This window comes from Myotis myotis, unplaced genomic scaffold (genome assembly GCF_014108235.1).
Source record: "Myotis myotis isolate mMyoMyo1 unplaced genomic scaffold, mMyoMyo1.p scaffold_m19_p_3, whole genome shotgun sequence".
Taxonomy (NCBI): domain Eukaryota; kingdom Metazoa; phylum Chordata; class Mammalia; order Chiroptera; family Vespertilionidae; genus Myotis; species Myotis myotis.
This window is the reverse complement of record NW_023416335.1, coordinates 104,791,770-104,815,447: the sequence shown is the minus strand read 5'-3', so window position 1 is coordinate 104,815,447 and position 23,678 is coordinate 104,791,770. Positions and strand designations below refer to the sequence as shown.

Sequence of the window (23,678 nt, the reverse complement as noted above, 5' to 3'; positions counted from 1 at the left end):
GACCTGGCATACAGTGGAAATGTACTGTTTCTGTGAAGTTGATGAGGGGAACAGAACCCCATCTCAGGTTTCTATATGGGAACCCAGCAGCCCCATACTGGACCAATCCTGGGGCGATGCATTAGCTTTGGCCTATGTGGCTGGGGGAGGGGAGGAGAATGGGAGATATGTGACAGAGGAGATTCCTAATATGCTACCAAAAAGTGGTATCTGGCAATGTTATGGTCAACCTGGGCAGGGAGTGATATTCTTTCTTTTAAAATCTGACAGCAATAAAATTTTTAAGTATTCTCCCCCCCAATCCCCTGCTCCCCAATATGAACACAAACCAGTAAAAAAACAAAACAAAATTTCAGGCCCAGAGCTGATAGAGTAGAGACAAATGAGTGACACAAAAATGGAAATGACCTATGGTGGGAAGACAGAGATGAGTGCCATAAATACTGAGGGACACTAGAAGTACTAGGCGAGACTGGGGTGGCATCAGTGGCTACATGGCTCTAGGCCAGCCGTGGGCAAACTACGGCCCGCGGGCCGGATCCAGCCCATTTGAAATGAATAAAACTAAAAAAAAAAAAAAAAGACCGTACCCTTTTATGTAATGATGTTTACTTTGAATTTATATTAGTTCACACAAACACTCCATCCATGCTTTTGTTCCGGCCCTCCAGTCCAGTTTAAGAACCCATTGTGGCCCTCGAGTCAAAAAGTTTGCCCACGCCTGCTCTAGGCCCTGGCTCTCCAGGTGCTTCACTTGGGGTCCTGGATCTTGGACTCCTCCTCATGGTCTTCATATATCTCGCCCTTCTTCTGGGCCATGGTGTCCTGGTACTGCTGGTACTCGGACACCAGGTCATTCATGTTGTTCTTGGCCTCAGTGAGCTCCATTTCATTCATGTCCTCAACCGTGTACCAGTGCAGGAAGGCCTTGTGCCAAAACATGACTGTGAACTGCTCTGAGATGCATTTGAATAGCTCCTAGATGGCTATGCTATTGCTGATGAAGGTGGAGGACATCTTGAGCCCGTGGGGCAGGATGTCACACATAGCCATCTTCACATTGTTGGGGATCCACTCCATGAAGTAAGCAGCTGTTCTTGCTCTGGATGGCCATCATCTGCTTGTCCACCTCCTTCATGGACATGCAATGCGATCATGGAAAACAGTGGACACGGTCAGGTAGTGGCTGTGGCAGAGGTTGTAGGCAGCCATCATGTTCTTGGCATCGAGCATCTGCTGGTTGAGCTCAGGCACTGTCTGGGCCTGGTCTTGCTGACTGCACTGGATGGTGAGCTGGCGAAGCCAGGCATGAAGAAGTGTAGGTGGGGCCTGGCTGGCATGGCTTGTGGTTGACCATCGACCTATGAACTAGGAGGTCATGGTTCAATTCCTGATCAGGGCACATGCCCAGGTTTCAAGCTCGATCCCCAGTAGGGGGCATGCAGGAGGCAGCCGATCAATGATTCTCTCTCATCATTGATGTTTCTATCACCCTCTTCCTTCCTCTCTTAAAAAAAAACAACACAAAAAACAAAACATTATATATATATGCAGGTGGGGAAAAGGCACCATGTTCATGGCCAGCTTGCACAGGTCTGTGTTCAGCTGGCCAGGAAGGAGCTGGTGACTCTGCTCAGGAGGTCCCTGTAGGTGGGCACAGCCAGCTTGAGGGTGCTGAAGCAGATGTCATAGATAGCCTTGTTGTTGATGCAGGATGTCTTGTAGGTGTTCTTCACCAGCTGGTGGATGGACAGCATGGCGTTGTAGGGCTTCACTGCTGTGTTTGATACTTTCGGCGAGAGCATCACACTGAAGGTATTCATGATGTGGTTGGATACTCCTTGTGCATCTTGATGATGAGAAGTGTGCCCATCTAGGCCCCATGCCCTCATCCAGCGGGGTCATCTGGAAGCCCTGCAGGCATTCACAATTCTCACGCCCATTCTGCACCATGTCCAGGACAGTCTACTAGCTTAGCACCTTTCATGGAGTGACCCTTGGCCCAGCTATTGCTGGGGCCCACTCTGACCAAAAATGAAGTTGTCAGGCCTGAAGAGGTGCCTGAAAGCCCCAGATCAAACACCGTCCATGGTTCCAGGCTCTAAGTCCATCAGGATGGCACAAGGTACATACTTGTGAGAGGAGGCCTTGTTGTAGTAGACAATGATGCACTCCAACTGCAGGTCCAGTCCCCCATATAGTTGCCACTGGGGTCTATACTCTGCTCATTGCTGATGACTTCCCAGAACTTAGCCCTGGATCTGGTTGCCACATTACCTGGCCTGGATGTGCATAATCTCCCTCAAGCTCTATGCTGTGGAGGGTAGCTGTAGGAAGCAAGGCAGGGGTGTCTGGTATTTGAATAAGAGCAACTAGCAAGAACATAGCATAGCACTTTTGTTATGAATTCTCATACAACCTTACTCTTGGTTGTGGAATGGCCCTCTATAGAGGGCTCTGAGATGAGCTTGGACCACATTGGCCCTGAGTTCTCTTCCAAGCTTCCAATTCTGAAAGACACTGGTATAACCCTATGCTAAATCTTCTCTAACTTTTTATTTTACTCTCTTTGCTAACAACTTATTTCTTTTCTTTTTGTCTTTGTTTTTTTTTTTTTCTTTTTTAACAACCTATTACTTCACAACAGAGAAATGAAGTGAATCAGAAATGAAGTGATCTCTGCTTTGTGATTGTCACCAAGTCAGAACCAAACACCCAGTAAACATAATGGCTGATGCTGTTGCCCCAGATAACCTGGAGAAACAAGAAGTCAAAAAGAGCACTGCAGAGCCAAGTGTCATATAAATAGTTTCCTCATCTATGAAATAAATCACAAGAATTAAGGTCATGGATATAAATTATTTAGCAGTACCAGGTACATAGCAAGTGGTAGTATTGCTATTACTATCTAGTAGTTTATCGTCCCAGCAACAAAAGGTCTAAACAAATGGCCACTTATATAACAGAATGAGAGAGCTCAGATAGTTGTTTTCTGAAGGAAAGAAAAATGTTTTTAAAACTTTCTTTGTCCCATCATCACGCTTTACCCTTTCCATTCCATCTGTTCTGAAAGGTGTGGCATTGGGTGGGAGGGGCTCAAGAAATAAGATCTATGTTATAAGTTCCTGCCAAACTTAGATGTTAAAACAAGAAAAAGGACTTTCATCAATAACAGCAAAAATAACTAAGATACCAACAAGTTATGAGCTGTTAGATCCATATCTCATCTCATTGAATCTTCACCATAGCCCCATGAGGTAGAATCTATGGGGAGACTGCAGCTTAAAGAAGCTGAAATGTCACACAGTAAGAAAACAGTGCCGCCATGTTTTGCTACCACCTGAGAACACAGAGAGAGAAATAAAAGCACATCAGGATGCATGCTCCAAGCCCCTTGCTGCCTGAGAGCCAGAATCTGTAGTCAATAGATCACAGACAGACCTTGTCTGCTAGGAAGATAACTGCCCCAGTTATCAATGGATATATAGTTTCAAGGAAATTTAGGAAAGACACACAATACAGGATTATTTTTTCTTCTCATGATTTATCCCTACATCTGCTCCTTTGAAATGGAGACTTTTCATAAATAAAAGGGTGGTCTTGTTTCAAAGTAATTCTTCCTACTGGCTGCTGAAAGGCAACTGAAACCCATCTCATCTGTCTTCCCTCCTATGACAAGGAACAAACAACTATCCACATGCCTACCTGAAGCAACCATCACTTGTATACCTGATCCCATCCCCCCTTTCTTCCTCAACCACACTGCCTCTTCATTGGTCCCCTTCTGCAGCAATCCTTTCCCTACAAACCGAGCTATCACTATCAACATAAATGATCACGTCTTCCCATCCCCTCTGACTAGTTTACTCCCTGAAAGAACTATCTGTGCTCGTGGTCATGACTTTCTCTTCTCTCACTATCTTCAAACTTACAACAATTAGGCTTCATCCCCACCACTTCAAAGTAATGCCTCCTCAAAGATATCCGCAAGGACATGCATGACTTGCACACTGTCAAATACAATGGTCAATATGCAACCCTAGTTTCTTCAACCCATCTACACACAGCACAAGTCACAGCTCATCACACGTCTTCTTGGCCTCTAGGATACCACACTCTTGCCTTGCTAGCCACTTCCTGTGTCCTTTGCTGGTCCCTTACATATCTCCAACCTCTGTATGTTGAAATGGCCATGGGTCATTTGGGTCTCTTTTTAGTCTATATCCACTCACTAAACATCAGTGGCTTTCAAACTTTTGAAATCGTACATACAGTTCTCTTCCTATATATGTATATAAGTGGAATTTTAAACAACTTTCACAAAATAAACTTACCTTTACTACTGAGATATTCTGATATTCTCTGTTCTATTTCATTTTTTAAAATTGCTGGTCCCCACTGTATTGATTTCATGAGCCATTAATGAGACACAGCCCACTTAGAAAAAAACTCTGCTTTATGAATTCTTCCAGTCCCATGTCTTTAAGTACCATTTTATAGTAGAGATAGTCAATAGCACCCAAATATTTGTTTTCTCTTTTCTGAACCAATTGCTTACTTGGAATTTGACAGGCATACACAAAAGCTTAACACATAAAACCAAGCTCTTGATTCCATTCCTACCTCCCGCCTGCTTCTTATTTAATATTATGCATCTCGGCAAGGGCACCACCATCCACCTAGTTGCTCAATGCAAATACCTTGGAATTATCCTAATTTCTGTCACATCCCATAATCAATTTTTCAGAAACTTCTGTCTGTTCTATCTTCAAAATATAGCCCAAGTCCAACCACTTTTCACCATGTCTTCCTTTACCAGCCTCATCAAAGTCACCATCTTCACTCATCACCATCATTAGATTACTTCAAGAGCCTCTCTCTCTCTCTGCTTCCACTGTCAAATCCCTCCATCCCAACCCTGAATATTTTCCATACAGCAGCCTGAGAATTCACTTAAATGTTAGTCAAATCAGTTCATGCCTCTGCTCAAATGCTCCAATGGCTTTCCATCTCAGAGTTAAATACAACAATCTTACTATGGCCTATATGCCTCCAAGTGACCTGCCCCTCTCCCATTTCTTTTTCATGCCTTACCACCTTCTCTTATGCTCCAGCCAGACTGGCCTCCTTCCTGACCATCAAGCAGCCCCAGCAGGCTGCGCATCATGGGTCTTTGCCCTTCCTAGTCTCTCTGCCTGATGCTCTCCACCCAGATGGTCACATCTTTTTTTTTTCTCACTGTATTCAGGTCTTTGCTCAAATGCCATCTTGTTAGAGAAAACTTTCCTAATCACTTATATGAAAGAGCACAAGCCTTCCCCTCACCTTGCATTATTTTTCCTCTGGCATTTGTTACCCCTGGCACAGTATATATGATTTGTTTGCTTATTGTCTATCTACTCCAATAGAACATAAGCCCCATTTAGAAAAGAGCTTTCTGGGATGTGCCCCTAGCTGCTGACACACATGGTACAGAAAACTCCAAAGTCCTCTTTTTACTAATGTGTTACCCCTAAAACAAAGGTCCCTATATATCTCCCTTTGTTTTCCAGATATATAGGGACCTTTTTTTTTTTTAATAATTTTATCTATTTCACAATTTTTTTTAAATATATTTTATTGATTTTTTACAGAGAGGAAGGGAGAGAGATAGTCAGAAACATCGATGAGAGAGAAACATCGATCAGCTGCCTCCTGCACATCTCCCACTGGGGATGTGCCCACAACCTAGGTACATGCCCTTGACCGGAATCGAACCTGGGACCTTTCAGTCCACAGACCGACGCTCTATCCACTGAGCCAAACCGGTTCTGGCGGGACCTTTTTTGAAAAATAAAAATCTTCACTAAATTTCTTCTTGTGTGATTCAGCCAGAGCCATGGCTATGGCTCCCCATCCTATAGAATAAAAGCCTAATATGCTAAGTGCCTGGTCATCCATTCAACCAATCAAAGTGTAATATGCTAATGATATGCTAAGGCCACTCAACCGCTTGCTATGATGTGCATTGACCACCAGGGGGCAGACAGTTGACCAGTCAACCAGTCACTATGACGTGCACTGACCACCAGGGGGCAGATGCTCTGACCAGTAGGTGAGCTTGCTGCTGGGGTCTGGCCAATTAGGACTGAGCAAGATGGGCTGGACACACCCTGGAGCCCTCCCACAGTCCCTCCCCTGCTGGCCAACCTCCTGCATCCCTCCCCAGCCCTGACTGTGCACCAGTGGGGTCCCTCGGCCTGGCCTGTGCCCTCTCACCATCCAGGACCCTTTGGGGGATGTCAGAGAGCCGGTTTCGGCCTGATCCCGCAGGCCAGGCCGAGGGACCCAACTGATACATGAAAATGTGCACTGGGCCTCTAGTGTTAACGTAAAAGCAAACATTTCACAATGGCCTAGAAGGCCCTATAATAAAGTTCTACAAAATTTTGGTGACAGGGCTTCTTTATACTCTTAAAAATATTGAGGGACCAAAGATTTATCAATATTTACAATATTTGAAGTTAAAACTAAAAAAAGTCAATATTTATTAATTCCTTTAAAAATAACAATTTATTAATAGTAACATCCTATCTAATAAAAGAGAAACATGGTAATTAGCGTACGACCGCTACTCTTCCCATTGGCTAATCAGGGTGATATGCAACTGCCAGCCAAATTGGTGGCCGGCAGCCAGGCAGTTTGAAACTAACATGAGGCTTGCTTGCTTCAGTGACGGAGGAATCCAACGTTCCCTGCCTGTCTTGCCGGCCTCTGAGCTTGCAGTTTGAAACATTGTAACAAATATAGAAGCTAAATAAAACCCCAGAAACCTGCTTTCAGCGAGCCGGGATCTCAGAGCTGGAGTTATACATTGTTTCGATTATAGAACCCAAACAAACCAGATACCTGCTTTCAGCAGCAGAGGCCTCAGAGCTGGAGCCAGAGCTAAAGCTGGCCCAGAATAAAAAAAGAAAAAAGAAAAAAAGGAGCAGTTGGGAGCTTCAGTCACTCGCCAGCCTGAAAACAGCCCTCATCCCCTCACCCAGGTTGCCCAGGCACCCCAGTGGGGACCCCCACCCTGATCCAGGACACCCTTCAGGGCAAACCAGCTGGCCCCCACCCGTGCACCAGGCAGGCCTCTATCCTATATATTAAAGGGTAATATGCCTCCCAGCACCGGGATCAGCGGAGCCAAGAGGCCTCCCGACACCGGGATCAGCGTGACAGGGGGCAGTGCCCAAACCCCCTGATCGCCCTGCGGCTATGTGTGTGACAGGGGGCGGGGCCACAACCTCCCTATCCGCCCTGCTCTGTTCGTGACAGGGGAAGCCGCCCCAGCCCCCTGATCAGCCCTGCTCTGTGCCTGATAGTGGGGAGCTCCCCAGCCCCCTGATCGCCCTGCAGCTCTGTGTGTGACAGGGTGCGGCGCCTCAACCCCTTGATCGGCCCTGCTCTGTGTGTGACGGGGTAGAGCCATAACCTCCCCATCGGCCCTGCCCTGAGTGTGAGAGTGGCGGCGCCCCAACCCCCTGATTGGCCCTGCTCTGTGGGTGATAGAGTGCGGCTCCCCAATCCCCCCACCCGCACCCACGGGCCCTGCTCTGTGTGTGATGGGGTAGAGCCATAACTTCCCCATCGGCCCTGTGATGAGTGTGACAGTGGCGGTGCCCCAAGCCCCTGATCCGCCGTGCTCTGTGTGTGACAGGGGGCGGTGTCCCAACTCCCCTATCGGCCCTACTCTGTGAGTGACGGGGGGAGCTCCTCAACACCCTGATCGGCCCTGCTCTGTGCGTGACAGGGGGGAGCTCCCCAACCCCCTGATTGACCCTGCTCTCTGCGTGACAGGGGGCAGCACCCCAATCCCCTGATTGACCCTGCTGTGTGCGTGACAGGGGGGAGCTCCCCAACCCCCTTGACCAACCCTGCTCTGTGGGTGATAGGGGGCGGAGCCCCAACCGCCCCCCACGGGCCCTGCTCTGTGTGTGACGGGGTAGAGCCATAACCTCCCCATCGGCCCTGCGATGAGTGTTACAGGGTGGGGCGCCCCAACCCCCTGATCCGCCCTGCTGTGTGTGTGACAGGGGGCGGTGACCCAACTCCCCTATCGGCGCTACTCTGTGAGTGACAGGGGGAGCTCCCCAACCCCCTGATGGGCCCTGCTCTGTGTGTGACAGGCAGGAGCTTCCCAACCCCGATCGACCCTGCTCTGTGCGTGACAGGGTACGGAGCCCCAACCCCCTGATGGGCCCTGCTCTGTGAGTGACAGGGGGCAGCACCCCAACCCCCTGATGGGCCCTGCTCTGTGCATGACAGGGGGTGGCGCCGCAACCTCCCCATCGACCCTGCCTTGAGTGTGACAGGGGGTGGTGCCCCAACCCCCCAATCGGCCCTACCCTGTGCGTGACTGAGGGTGGCATAGCAACCTCCCGATCCGCCCTGCTCTGTGCATGACAGGGTTGGGCGCCCCAACTCCCCAATCGGCCCTGCTCTAAGCCCGACCAGGGGCTGCACCTAGGGATTGGGCCTGCCCTCTGCCACCCGGGAGCAGGCCTAAGCCAGCAGGTCGTTATCTCCCGAGGGGTCCCAGACTGCGAGAGGGCACAGGCCGGGCTGAGGGACGCCCCCTCCCCCCCTGAGTGCACAAATTTTTGTGCACCGGGCCTCTAGTATTTTATGAAAAAACATTTTCCAAAACAAAATTTTAGTGAGAATAATAAACTTGTTTTACATTTTTGCAATTCTCGTTAATGTCTGGCTTAAGAAGACAACTGGATTCTCATATCTGCCTTTTGCATTCCTTCTGTTACAAGATCACATATCATGTAGCCTCTAGAAAATTTCACTGTACACATGAGCATATGTGAGTGAAAAGGGAAAATAACATTACCTTAGTATTGTGAAAGTAGTTTTGACCTCATGGACCCCTAAAAAATCCTCAGGGAGCCCTAGCCAGTTTGGCTCAGTGGACAGAATGTCAGCCCATGGACAGAAGGGTCCACTTGAGGGCAGGTACCTCAGTTGTAGGCTCGATCCCTGGTTGGGGCACATATGGGAAGCAACTAATTGATGTGTCTCTTTCACATTAATGTTTCTCTCTCTCTGTTTCTCCCCTTCCCTTCCACTCTCTCTAAAGATCAATGGAAAAATATCCTCGGGTGAAGATTAACAACAACAACAACAAAGTTCTCAGGGAACCCCTACAAGATCTGTACCCCATATACACCCTACCTCTGTCACCTCCTTCTGCTGCTCCCCTCACTCACCCTTTAGCCACACTGCTCTTTGCTGCTTCTTGTACACACTGGACACACATTCTCTCACTTCACCCTTTGTACTTGCTGCTCCTTTTGTTTGAAAATATTCTTCTCCCAAATCCATTCATGCATTCAAAAAATATTATTGAGCATCTATCTAGGCTCTAATACAATAACAGAGTAAAAAAGCCTCTCTCTACCTCTAAGAGCGCTAGCCTTCTAATGGAGATGACATGTGCATGACTCCTCACCACCTTTGGGTGTTTATTTGACTATCACCTCAGTGTGACCTTCCATGACCTTCCCATTAAAAACAGACTCCCTGATTTTCCCCAAAGCACGTACCACAACTTGACATACTATCAATGTTATTCATTTGTTTGTTTTCCTCTCTAGAATGAATCTAAGCCCTATGAGGGTAAGGATTTTTGACATTTTGTTCATTGCTGTACTATCGCACCTAGAATGTGTTCCTGATTCAAAGCAGGTACACAATAACTGCCTCTTGAATTAATGAATGAATAGATAAGTGAATTTCTGTAGCCTGCCCAGAAGATGGGAAATTCAGGCAAAATTCTGTTAGGATCTGAGGCAGAATTCAAATCAAATGCAAATGGATTGAGTGTCTTCAGGCAAGTGCCACCAGGGTAGGAGAAGGAACATATACACAGAGATCCAGAAATCTTACAAGGGGAATCCAGATGGTTTCTGCCCTCTGGTTTCCTGGAGACCTGTTCCTTCTCATGACCACTACCTGTTCTGGATTTGCCTTACATATGCTCCGCCTCGCAGGCTCCTGTACCCAGTTCCAGACAGGAGCCAAACCTGGAAGCATCTTTGTTTTCAATAGCCAGATTGTTTCAGAGTATCTGTCCCTTATAAAACACACACACACACACACACACACACACACACACACACACACAAACTGGTTTCTGAAAGAAGAGTGGTATCAGTGTCATGAAATGCTATACGACAGCCCCCAGCCCTCCCCAGAGATAATTGAAGGACCCATAATATTTCTAAATCCAAGTTGTGTGTTTTTAAAATCTGCATCAGAAAACCACAAAACTATCATAAGCCCAGGGTGTCTGAAAAGGCAACACTTCTTTATTCAAGGCAGGATGAAAAAGGGGAGCCAAAAGGTTATTGTGCATTTTACTCTTCACCAGAGATTAGGTGGAAAGAGAGAGAGGCAAATAGAGATAGATCACTAGATACCTGAAATACAAGCTTCAGAAGTGAAATGGGGATGGAGATGAGACAAAAACAACTTTTCTGAACTGCTGGAGGGAAAAAAGTTAGTAGTGCAGATTGATGTGGCTATACCACACCATCACCTCCAACCACAGGTAGGGCCTCAATGCTGCCCAGCAATTCTTTTATAGAACCCAAACTGGTTCCTATAAACCTGGTTCTGTATTCTCAGGCCTCCAGTTCCATTCTCACCTCTTCCGCTGTCAATACCTTTGCCTCTCACATGGCCCAGAGGAGAGGCAAGGGTGCCCTCACACTTATGATCCCTACCCTCCTCTACCCCAGAGAAGCCTCCCACACCAATCTGAGGCTATGCAGACTATCCCCTTTGTTCTTCTCTGAATCATTGTGCATTGACTATTATCTATACTAATAAAAGAGTAATATGATAATTAGATCGGGAGACCTTCTGGACATCCTTCCAGACAAAGCCATGGTGGTGGGGCCAAGGCAGAGGCAGTTAGGGGTGATCAGGCTGGCGCGGGGGTGGGGGGTGGGGGGAGCAGCTGGGGGCAACCATGCCGGCGGGGGGAGCAGTTGGGAGTGAGCAGGCCAGCGGGGGTGGGGAGGGAGCAGTTGGGGGTGAGCAGGCCAGCACGGGGGGGGGTGGGGGCAGTTGGGGGCGAGCTAACTGGCGGGAGGGGGGGCAGTTGGGGGCAAGGGCAATCAGGCAGGTAAGCAGGCGAGAGCAGTTAGGAGCCAGCGGGCCCGGATTACAAGAGGGATGTCCAACTGCTGTTTTAGGCCCGATCCCAGAGGCAGTAGGACATCTCCCAAGGGGTCCCAGATTGGAGAGGGTGCAGGCCAGGCTGAGGGACATCCCCCCTCCCATGCACGAATTTCATGCACCAGGCCACTAGTACTATTATAAAATGGTTTCTATTTCAACCATTTTTTAAGTGTATAGTTCAGTGGCATTTAAGTATATTCACCTGTTGTGCATTACCACCACTGTCCATCTGTCATACATTTTAAACTTCCTCCTCACTATAATTTACTTTTCCCTTAGTCTACCGGTATTCTGGGGTCTCTCTCATCTTTAATCTCTCTTTAAACTGTGTTCTCCAAGCTACTACTGGCTACCCCTCTTGCTTTCCTGAAAGAGCAGTCTACTCTTGCTATCAATACTTTTAAGATCTCCTAATGACCTCATTCTGTTCATCTTTCATTCCCTCTACAATCAGGCTTCTGTCTCCATCACTCTACTGAGGTCAACAATAACATTTTAATTGTGAAAGGTTCAGACGCTTTAAAAATATATTTTTAATTGATTTCTGAGAGGTAGGGAAAGGGAGAGATAGATAAAAACATCAATGATGAGAGAGAATCATTGATTGGCTGCCTCCTGCATGTCCCTAACTGGGGACCGAGCCTGCAACCCAGCATGTGCCCTGACCGGGAATCGAACAGTTGACCTCCTAGTTCAGAGGTCAATGCTCAAACACTGAGCCACTGGCTGGGCCAGACACTTTTTAACCCTTCTCTTAGTTGTTCCCACTCTGTGGCTATTCCTAAAAACTCTCCCTTCCTTGGCTCTGACTCCTGCTTTTCCTACCACTGTTCTCACTGCTGCTCAGTTCTCTGAAAAGGCTCCAATTAGTTCATCTGCCTCTCTCCTTCATAAAATGGATAACCCCTTAACTTTTATCATTTTTGACCTTGCTCCTGAGATCCAGATGCTACTAAACTACTTCATCTAGACATCCCACAGGTACCTCAAACAGCAGTCCAAAATGGAATACTTCTGTTCTCTTCCACCAATTCATATAGTCATACAGCCATCACCATGCAGCTACCAAATGGAAATCTAGGGTCATCCAAGACCTTCTCTGTCTCCACCCCTCAATCCAATCAACCAAAAGCAAAGTCCTATTGATGACTTCTATCTTATAAAAGTCATCTCCCTGCCATTATCTTGATGGAAGCACCTGTGATTTCTAGCCTGGACTATCCAATAGCCTCTTAATCTTAATTCTTGTCCAATCCATCCCCCACCTGAGTGCCAGAGTGTTCTTTTTTAAGAGCAAATGTGATCTTGTTACAGCCCTCCATTGCCTTTAAGGAATAATCTAAACCCTCAGCAAGGTTCAAAATGTCCATCAAAATTTAGCATCGGCCTTATTTCCTATACGTCCAAACACAAACCATTTTCTTAGCTCATACTTTGTTTCAAGGATGTACCACAGTCTTAGGAGCCTCCTCGACTTTGTTCATGCTGTTCCCTTTGTCTAATATGTCCTTCCTCCCTGTCCACTTGAGACTTCTACTACTTATTCCAGACTGCACTGAAATGACCCCACCTCCCCAACACCAGGCAAAGCTAATCACTCCCTCTTCTATTTCTTCTCACCTTGCTACACACCTCCCTTTCAACACTTCCCACTTGCTCTAGAATGACAGTCTTGACTGTCTACCCATCAAGTTATGTGGCACTGGTTAGCAGAAGGGTGATTCATGTTTATACCTGTAGTCAGTGCACATGCCCATGGAAAAGGAGGCGCCAGGGAAAAAGGAAAAGACAAATAAAAGGCTTACTGGGGCCACAATGTCTAATGTTACAGAAGTATAGGAAAGGAGAAAAGGTATTTGTGTAATGTTTAGTTCGTTATTAACTTATTAATTTAGGGGGATGAGAAAAGAACAAAGAAGTAGCCAAAACTGAGGTCCCAAAGGCATCTCTGTACAGGTACCAATTATTAAAAGGACAACTGTTTTTGATTCACTTTCCAGGATGATATTTACCTTTTTGAGATACCAGAAGATCCCTAAGTTACTAGTATTGTGATTTCAAAGTACGCAAGTGTCAAATAGTCCAAAAGGAAAAGACTCACCAGATGCTACACAGGGTTCCTACATGGGAATCGGGGAGGAAGGAGATAAAGCCAAGGACAAGTATGCACTCTTTGGAGAGGACTGGCTGCAAAACAGGACTGGTAAGAAGAAGCTGTTTCAAGAGGATGACAGCCGTACTGGTTTGGCTCAGTGGATAGAGCATCGGCCTGCAGACTCAAGAGGATGACAGCTAACAAAGGAAAAAGATCTTAATTTCCAGTAAGGTAGAGGTTCCCACTCCACCTCCATCCATCACCAAGCGAACTGATAGCTCTGCCTTGACTCCAGGCCATAGGAGGGAGTAGGGCTAGTTGGTTCCAAGGCCCTGATTATTTCAACAATTTTCATGGAGAAAACCTCACTTGTCTCCACAACAGAAAGAAACCAAGAGGGCCAATCTTAAACCAGCTCTACAGAATATACAGGGGTTGGCAAAAGTAGTTGTGAATACGTGAAACACAAAGTTAACTCTTGTATTATTTATTCATTAACTATTGTTTTATTTATTTGTTTATTATTAACCTATTTCTGCCCACCCCTGTATTTTCCCTCCAAAATTAGCTTAAAAGGGTATAGGACTCAGGCAAAATTTTCCCATAGAAATAGGTTTTCTCTGGGTCAAATGCTTCTCAATGCCCACTCTCTTACTCTATTCTGATTCCTGTTGCGCTCTGACTCTGATAATCATTCTTGCAGCTAACCCCTTCACACTGAAAAGAGTCCATTTGGTTAGAAATGAAACATCCAAATAAAGGGAATAACAACAAGTGTTTCTTTCTTATGCTTAAAGAATATTGCAAATTCTCCAAGCTGTACCCTGACAGGCTCTTGAAAGTGTATAATCCACAACTTATACTTATACCACTCCCTTGCCATAGGGATGACCTCCCACCCTATGTAAGAGGGTGCTGAAGTACAGTCAAAACTTTAGTTTCTTTTCTTCTAAAACCAATATCCAACAATTAACTGCCATGAGACATTTGGGCTCCCAAATTCCAATTACTCTGGGCTCAAAGCCAGTAATCTACCAAAGTTTTTCTACAGAAGACTAACTAATCTTTGCTCAATTCAGCACCAATGAGATTAGATGGAATAACCCAAAAGGGCACATACACCCTCATCCTACAATGCCAACACCTGATGTACAAGGGACTCAGTGCCACCTTCAGGCATTCTTCTCCAGTCCAGCGACAGCATTTCATGTTATAAGCTATTCCTTGCCCACCACCTGATTTTCTAAACCCTTGCCTAATTTATTACAGGCACAGGACTACTGTTAATTGACCTGCTGGCTGTGGTACACAGAAGGCAAATGCTTTGGCTTGCTCAGTGGACTGAAATCTAAAATCTGAGTGAGCCCAGTGCTCGGTAGGGGATAGTACACAGTGTACATACTTCTTGACCTTCTCACCAGCTATGGCTTAGGCAAGTCTGACTCCATGGAAACCATCCTTACCAGGAAGGCAGACAAAGGATGCCATCTGCTCTCTCACGAACTGAAGGACTTCTATGCCTGCAGTCATGACTAAGGACTGCTCAATGCCAAGCATGACCAAACTGACCTGGATGCATCCCACCCTATCAGGTGACCCCTTTGGGTACAGACTGAGTATACCCAACTTTTAGAAATATCACCCACTTCAGGACAGGGAAAAGTGAATGTAAATAGATATTTGATGCAGATACTAAACATTATAAAGACTTTGTTGAAGGGCCTTAGTTTGTGTTTCAGGAAACATCTGATCAGAAGCCCCAGAGCACCTCAAACTACAGTGTGAAGGCAATAGGAATTCTTGCTAGAATGACATTTAAAAGGGCAGCCTCTCCCTGGCCGGCGTGGCTCAGTGGTTGAACGTCAACCTATGAACCAGGAGGTCATGGTTCAATTCTTGGTCAGGGCACATGCCTGGGTTGCAAGCTCAATCCCCAGTAGGGAGTGTACAGGAGGCAACCGATTAATGATTCTTTCTCATCACTGATTTCTTTATCTCACTCTCCCTTTCCCTTCCTCTCTGAAATAAATAAAAATATATTGGGGAAAGAAAAGGGCAGCCTCTGAATGGGGCAATTTAACTCATTTGTTCATATTAAAGTTTCAATCCGGAGAAACTAAGATGGCGGCATAGGTACACACCGGAAATTGCTGCCTCCCACAACAACTTCAAAAATACAACAAAAACACAAAATGGACATCATCCAGAACTACAGGAAGGCTGGCTGAGTGGAAATTCTACAACTAGAAGGAAAGAGAAAAGTACACTGAGAGCCAGAGGAGCTGCGGAAGTAAAGTGCAGAGGTACGGAGGCTCAAGCGTGCGCAGGGAAAGGGGCTGGCACCTGAGGACACGGCTGTCTTTTTGAATCGGGAGGGAGTCACAAGCTCCCGACTGCTCTGAACTCCAGTTCCGGGAAGCCTCTGGGGACCCAGGACTCATACGGGGAGAAACTAGACTGTCTGGCAGCAGGCAGAACTCTGAACTTGAGGGTGGCTTTCCCTCAGAGGTGCTTGCAGCAATTATCGGGACACTGAGGCACGCGGCCCCTTAGGGCAGGGCTGAGGACCAGCCATAGCTGCTTGCTCCGCCCTTTGATTCCCTGAGACCCCGCCCCACCCAGGCTGTGGCAGAGGCTTTTGCATATGAATGCCCTGGCCCTTTGCAACCTGAAAATTACCTAACAAATTGCAGCTGGGCCAGACAGACCCAGAACTTCCAAGAGAACGACCAAGGCCCCACAGCGGCTTGCATTGCTTCACAGCTGGGCCTCATCAGGGCACCTCCAAACTCCAAAAAAGGAAGGGGAATCTGCAGTTCTCTTCGTAGCTCCTGCTGGGTAACCTCAGGCAGAGGCTAAATTAGCACCTCCTTAGAGATCCAAGAGCCAGTGTACCCAGTGGTCAGAGGGAGACCATCCAGATTACAACTCCTCAGATCCATAAGGGACACACTCAGGGGGCAGACTCAGTGAGCACCAAAGCCCCACTGAAGCAAGTCTTGCCCCAGAAGGGTGTCTTCAGCACAGAAGTTCTCCCACTGCAGACACAGCTGATTCTCACTGCCAATTGGCCTGGAGGTCAATTCCTCCCAGTGATACCTACAACAATCAAGGCTTAACTACAACAAGACTGTGCACAAAGCCCACAAAGGGGTGCACCAAGAGTGTCCACCTCAGGTAACTGGGGAGGCTGAGCCACTGGGCCCTACAGGACACCTAGCACACAAAACCACTCTACCAACACAGGGAAGCATAAAAAAAGCGGAGATAAAGAAACAGGTCACAAATGACAGAAATGGAGGAAAGCAAATGACTGGATATAGAGTTCAAGGCCACGTTTGTAAGGTTTTTCAAGAATTTTATGGAAACCACCGATAAATTTAGTGGGGATGTGCCCGCAACCAAGGTACATGCCCTTGACTGGAATCGAACCTGGGACCCTTCAGTCCGCAGGCTGACGCTTTACCCACTGAGCCAAACCAGTCAGGGCCCAAGGATATTTTTTCCATTGATTTCTAGAGAGACTGGAAGGGAGGGAGGAGGAGGGTGAGAGAAAGAGAGAGAGAGAGAGAGAGAGAGAGAGAGAGAAACATCAATGTGAGAGAGACACTTTGACTGGCTGCCTCCCACATGTGCCCCCACCAGGGCTAGGGAACCTGCAACTCAGGTACATGCCCTTGACAGGGAATTGAACTCTTGACCCTTTGGTCCATGGGCTGACATTTTAACCACTGAGCAAAACTAGCCATGGCAAAAAGTTGTTAATTTTTATTTAACCCATTGTACACCATAAGTGCCTGTAGACACAGGCAGTGTATCTCCCCTACACGCCACACTAAAAAAAAAATGTTTTCCCTAAGTGGCAGCCCTGACCAACTTTAAAATAATTTTCCATGAGAATTTTCAGCTAAAAATATTCAAGAACACACAAATTATGTTTATTTTTATAATATTCATTGCAAATTGATTTTTTAAATTAAATTCAAAATATCGTGGCATGTGGGGATGGTTTCCATTTTGGACGCGTGGCAGTTAACTGGTTAAAGGTAGAATGTAAGCAAAAGAAGCAATAAAGGGATAGTGAAATCAGAAAATTAGCACAGGTTAGAAGATTAAAGGTCTAGAAATTCTCAATACACAGCTTAAAAGTTTGGAAATTAATCCATTTTACCTCACTTATCTCAGCACTCCAAGATGCTTGTGCCCAACTAGGACAGTCTGGCTTGGAGAGGGAACACCCCAAGAAAGAAAGTCTGACTTCACTAGGAGCAACCAAAAGTCAATCTGGCAAAGGACAAAGGATTATACAACTGAAGTCTCCTCCTCTGTTTTTTCTCTGGACACTCCTCTGACTTCCGCCACACTGATAAATAATGAGGGCTCCCAGGGTTCTTCTGTCCTTGGCCAACTTTTTAAAAATTTCATTCTGCACTATTCCCTGTCTCCTGGACATCTCTATCTAAATATATGAGGGCACCTCCAAGTCAGGTTACCTAAAACAGAACTAATTTTCTCTACCAAACTTATTGCTCCCCCTGGATTACAACCCTAGTAAAACTGCCATCCACCCAAGCCAGAATTCCAGGTCTTGGCCTCCAACATTACTTCCACCTTCTTTTCATTGCCAAAAAAAGGGAGGTCAGGGACCGCACTGTGTTAAGTACTGGAGGGAGTGAAGAACATACAGGATGCACTCCCCATTTGTTCTTCCCTCCCAACCCCGCCTTCCAGCCTCAATGCCTTGAACTTCTTTCTTATCTCTACCTGCACCCTAGCAATGGCCAAGATCTACATTTACTTCTCCTACACATGGATCCTGCCTCATGGTGGGTTTTTTTATTTTTATGGTAAGATATAATTTACTAATTAAGCCATTTTTAAGTATACAGTTCAGTAGTAGCATTAAGTACATTCACAATGTTGTATAATAATTACCACTATCTCCAGAACATTTTCATCACCCCCAACAGAAACTCTGCCCCCATTAAACAATGTCCCCGAACTCCCCTCCCCTCTATCTTCTGATAACCACCATTCTACTTACTATCCCTATGAATTTGCCTCACATAAGTGGAATCATATAATATTTATCCTTTTGTATCTGGCCTGTTTCACTTAGCACAATGTTTTCAATGTTTATCGGTAATGTAACATGTACCAGAACTTCATTCCTTTTTATTGCTGAATAATAGTCCATAGTATGTACATATTCATCCATTGGTGGACATTTGGCTTATTTTCATCTTTTGGTTATGAGGAATAATGCTATTTTATAGATTCTGCCTCAAGTTTAAAATTCCAATTCATATACCATGTTTCTTTCAAAGTGATCTTTCTAAACAAATCTAATTATGCCACTCCCCTATTTATACACTTAAAAAACACACACAACACCGGTTTTTATTGATTTGAGAGATGAAGGGAAAGAGAGAAACATCTATCGGCTGCCTCTTCCATGGCACATACCGGGAAACCAGGCCGAAACCCAGGTATGTGCCCTAACCAGGAGATTAACTGGCGATCTCTTGGTGCATGGGATGAAGCTCAACCACTGAGCCACACCAGCCGGGCTGTTTACACACTTTGAAAGACACCATTTTGCTGCCAGACTAAACTCCTTGGCTGCCAGCCTATGCTGGCACACTCATATCACTATCTCCCAACACCCACCCCATGTTTTGGCCATTCACACCTGTTTGCTGCTCCAGGATATTGCCATGCTCTTTACTGCACATCTTACCTTCAGAGCCCACAACGTGCTCCCCCACCTGTAAGAAACATACCTCTGATTCATCTTCATAGAGAAGAAACAGCATGTGGCCAGGCAGTTACTGAATTTCTCTAGAGCAAACAGGATGTGGGGGTGGGGAGAAGGTATGAGAGCTGTGCACGTGGCCAACAGCACATTTTTCAGAAAGATTCCCCTAAATAAAGGGAGGTTGAGGCAACTAGAAAGGTCTCAGCTCATTTTTTTTTAATGGACCAATGGGAGACAGCAAGACCTAAGAGATATATGAGAAAACAGGTGACCTCATAGGACTCAGCCAATGAGGAACTGGAGGAGGGTCTAAATAAATAGGCTATGCTCCCTGCCCTATGTGTGTACCGTACAATGGACACCTGCTCTGGAGAGTGTTATTAAAAGTCTCATTTTCACCATGCTTCTGTTTCCCAGCCCGTCATTTGAATTCAGATGGGTGAGCCATTTCTCACACCACCTATGCACATACATTCAACCTCCTTCAATCTTTTCCATCAGGGCTTCAGTTTCATGTTTTCTCTGAGCCCTTCTCAGAACAATTTCGTTCTTCCCTTCCTCTTAGGTACAGATCTTTCTCCTGTCCCCCAAATACCTCCTACTAGACCCTGTGCTCTTAGAGGATAGCAAGTTTCTCTTAGGCTTCTATCACCAGCATTTAGCAGAATGACAGACGTACAACAAACATTCAAATCTTTATAAATAAATTAAAATTTTGTTTTATGAGTATATACTTTCAGTGTTCAAGTTAAGTTGTATCTTTAAAAAGCAGTAGAAATACTTATGTGAAAAATCATATGTTAGTTAGGTTGCTAACTTCCAATCATCCACTGTATTAATTCCTTGAGAAAGAAGCAATAAATAACTACCAGAATCCCCATCTGTTCCCTGCCTGAGAAGGAACACGCCTCCTTAAAACCAAAGGGCTACCTGTAACTAAGAAAAGTCTCATATCAGAATATGTAATAAATTTGTACAAACCAACTAGGAAAAAAACCAGACACTAAATGAAAAATGGGCAAAAGACTTGACCAGGTACTTTACAAAATAAGACATTCAAATTGCCAAGAAGCAGCTGAATCAATATAATTAATCATCAGGAAAATGCCAACCATTATTATACACCCATTAGAATGACAAAAATAAACTCAGATAATATCAAGCTAAATAGACAAGGACATGGAACAAATGGAACTCTCAGACACAGAGTAGAAACTGGTACAACTACTTTGGAAAACGTTCGGCAGTAGTTTAAAGCTGAATGTAAATCTACCATAAAACTCAGCAATTTTATTCTTGGGGGTACATCCAAAAGGAATGAATGTCCATATTGATCAAAAGACAAGAAGAAGAATGTTTAAAGAATCTTTATTCTCAATACTCCCAAATTGGAAACCACACAAAGACAAAAAATAGCAAAATGAGAAATAAGCTGCAGTTATAGGCAAACTATGGAATATTATGCGGCAATGAAAAGGAGTGAACTACTGCAACATGGATGAAACTCATAGATCAATGTTGAGCAAGATAAGGCAGATACAGAAAATAATATATTGCACAACTCCATTTATATGACGATCAAGAACAAACACAACTCAAATCTATGGTGCAGAAATCAGTCAAAATAGTGAATGGGGATTGTGGGGTGGTACTACTGTCTGGGAAAAGGCAAGAGGGAGCCTTTGGAATCCTGATGTGGATGGTGGTTACACAATATGCCAGATAGTGTTGTGTCAGCTTGGTTAAGCTGGGAACTATGAATCCCAGAATCTCCAGTTAGAATTGGCCAAAAAAAGAACATGCATGAGATTTGGAAGATGGAATTAAAGCAGTAAGCATTGCTTTCTGAAGGGATTAGCAGTCCAATGGAGTGGGGGACAAAGACAGGGATGCTTGGCAGGTTCCAGCCTGCCTTGCTCTCCTGCATACTATATCCAGCTCTTCTTTCTCACTGCTGACCCTGCAAACCGACAGCCCTAGGCCCACCACCAGAAATCTGGCAACCCAGGGGCAATTCCTTCCCATAGAGAATTCCAGAAGCTCCCCTTTGTTGGTTCCATTTCAGTAATGAACTTGCCTGGCTTCTCAGATTTCCCTGTAAGTTCTATCTTGCCCACCCATGCCAATTTGTCACGCAGACTGGTTAGTACTCCTCTCTGAACTCCAGCCCCCCCACCCACTCCAACCTTCACTTTCCCAACTCCTCCCACAATTGTGTAGTCTAATTCCTATAATAAATCCCTTACCCTGCCCAGCCAGTGTTGCTCAGTGGTTGAGAGTCGACCTATGAACCAGGAAGTCACGGATCAATTCCTGGTCAGGGCACATGCCCAGGTTGTGGGTTCAATCCCCAGTGTGGGGTATGCAGAAGGCAGCCGATCAATGGTTCTCTCTCATCATTGAGGTTTGTATCCCTCTCTCCCTCTCCCTTCCTCTCTGAATCAATAAAAATATATTTTTAAAAAAATCCCTTATCCCTAAAGTTTCATAGTGGCTTGACCCCCAGTTGAACCCTGTCAATATATGGATGTTTATACATATAAAAATTCAGGTTGTACACTTAAAATTTGTACTCTTTTGAGAAAATACATTACACTAACATTAAAAACATAGTAATAAAATAAAATAAAATAAAATAAATAACCCCCAAAATGGCATCTTTTCGGTGTCCTGAGTAAACACTAATCAGAGGATCACCTAGCAAACACATGAATGGAATCTAGGCTACATCTCACATACCCTAACACAGAGCTGCTTGGCATAAGATCTGGCAGACAGCTGAACGCCCAATAAGTGTGGCTTCTGACAAGAGCCAGGGTTCATTTTAAAAATAGCACATAGGACATATGCTCCCTGCCTGGCAAGCTATCAATTCCCTGGAACCAAGTTCCATAGCCCACAGTGAGCTTTCCCTTTTGAAGGCCAACTCACAAAATTCAATGTAACCTGAATGCAAATGCGTTGCAGTGGTTCTCAACCTTCCTAATGCCGCGACCCTTTAATACAGTTCATCATGCTGTGGTGACCCTCAACCATAAAATTATTTTCGTTGCTACTTCATAACTGTAATTTTGCTACTGTTATGAATCGTAATGTAAATATCTGATGTGCAGGATGTATTTTCATTGTTTGTGACCCACAGTTTGAGAACCGCTGGTTTAGGGCAGAAAGGGCCATGTGGGGGTAGGGAGACATGAGTCACAAATCCAGCCTGTGGCCCTGACCAGGTAGCTCAGTTGGTTGGAGCATCATCCCATATACCAAAATGGTTGCAGGTTCGATTCTCGGTCAGGGCACATACCTAGGCTGCAGGTTAGATCCCCAATCGGTTCACATACAGGAGGTAGCCGCTTGAACGAACTCTCTCTCTCTCTCTCTCTCTCTCTCTCTCTCTCTCTCTCTCTCTCCCTCCCTCCCTCTTTCCTTCCCTCCCTCCCTTCCTAAAAAAGTAATAAAAAACATATCCTTGGGACAGGATTAAAAGAAAAATCCAGTCTGTGGCATTTAAAGCCTGCAAACCAGTGATGTCTACTCAGGTAGACAGTCCTCTGCATCTGGGTATCCACACAAGAATAGGATGTATGCCCTAGCTGGTTTAGCTCAGTGGGTAGAGTGCTGGCCTAATGACCAAAGGATCCTGGGTTCGATTTCGGTCAAGGACACGTACCTTGATTGCAGGCTCCTCCCTGGCCCGGGCCCTGGTCAGGGTTCGTGCAGGATACAACCAATCCATGTGTTTCTCTCACATCAATGTTTCTCTCTGTCTTTCCCTCTCTCTTCCACTCTCCCTAAAAATCAATGGGAAAATATCCTCCAGTGAGGATTAACAACAAAAAGAATAGGATGTATATCGGTGCGTACCCAAAGTAGCTGTTTTCCAGGCAGAAGACCAACATGTCTTCTCTGCTGCCTTTTATTTCACTCAGCAAATTATTTACAGAGTGTGTAGTATCTGTCAGGTCCTGTGCATGGCATAAATTTACATTGGTGAATGAAAACACAGTGCTCCCTTTCCTTGGGATGTGTACTATCTGGTGGAGAATACAGACAATAAACATGTAAGCAAAAAAGCATATAAATACAAAATATGAGGGCCAGGAACATAATGCACAGGTTATAGTGACTTCGAATAATAGAAGGGGACCTACAATAATGTGGTCACAGAAGCTTTTCTGAGCAGGTAACCTAAAACAGAGGTCTAAAAGACAAGAAGAGGGAAGGAACATGTGCTCAGTCTTGAACCCTTTTGCAGATTTCCTCTCTAGCTGATTCTTAATACCAGCTTCCTCTATAATGAGTGGAGTGACAGCTTCGTATCTAATCTCAACTCTTCCACTATGGAAGCAGCACTTTATGCTTTTCAAAGCACTTTCACATATATGATCCTACTATTCCTCACATCATTCTGAGTATGGAAGGCAGACCTAATGTCCACTCAACAGATGAGCAAAATAGGAGTTGAGAGAGATGAAATAACTTGTTCTGAGGCGCATAACAAGCTACCAGTGGCACCATGGTAAAATCCTCTCCATTACCTCCCTTTACTTCTTTATGTCATTACTTTGAAATAAGTCAAAGAAATACTCCCTAACTCTTTTACCA

The 23,678-nt window shown here is 45.4% G+C and overlaps 1 protein-coding gene and 1 pseudogene across 5 annotated transcripts in view; both read right to left on the bottom strand.

Annotated features, from left to right (window-relative positions):
- The window catches only part of MICAL3 (microtubule associated monooxygenase, calponin and LIM domain containing 3), a 269,337-nt gene that overhangs the window by 179,718 nt on the left and 65,941 nt on the right, over positions 1-23,678 (bottom strand). The window lies entirely within an intron of this gene.
- On the bottom strand, positions 647-2,212 carry LOC118651867 (annotated as a pseudogene).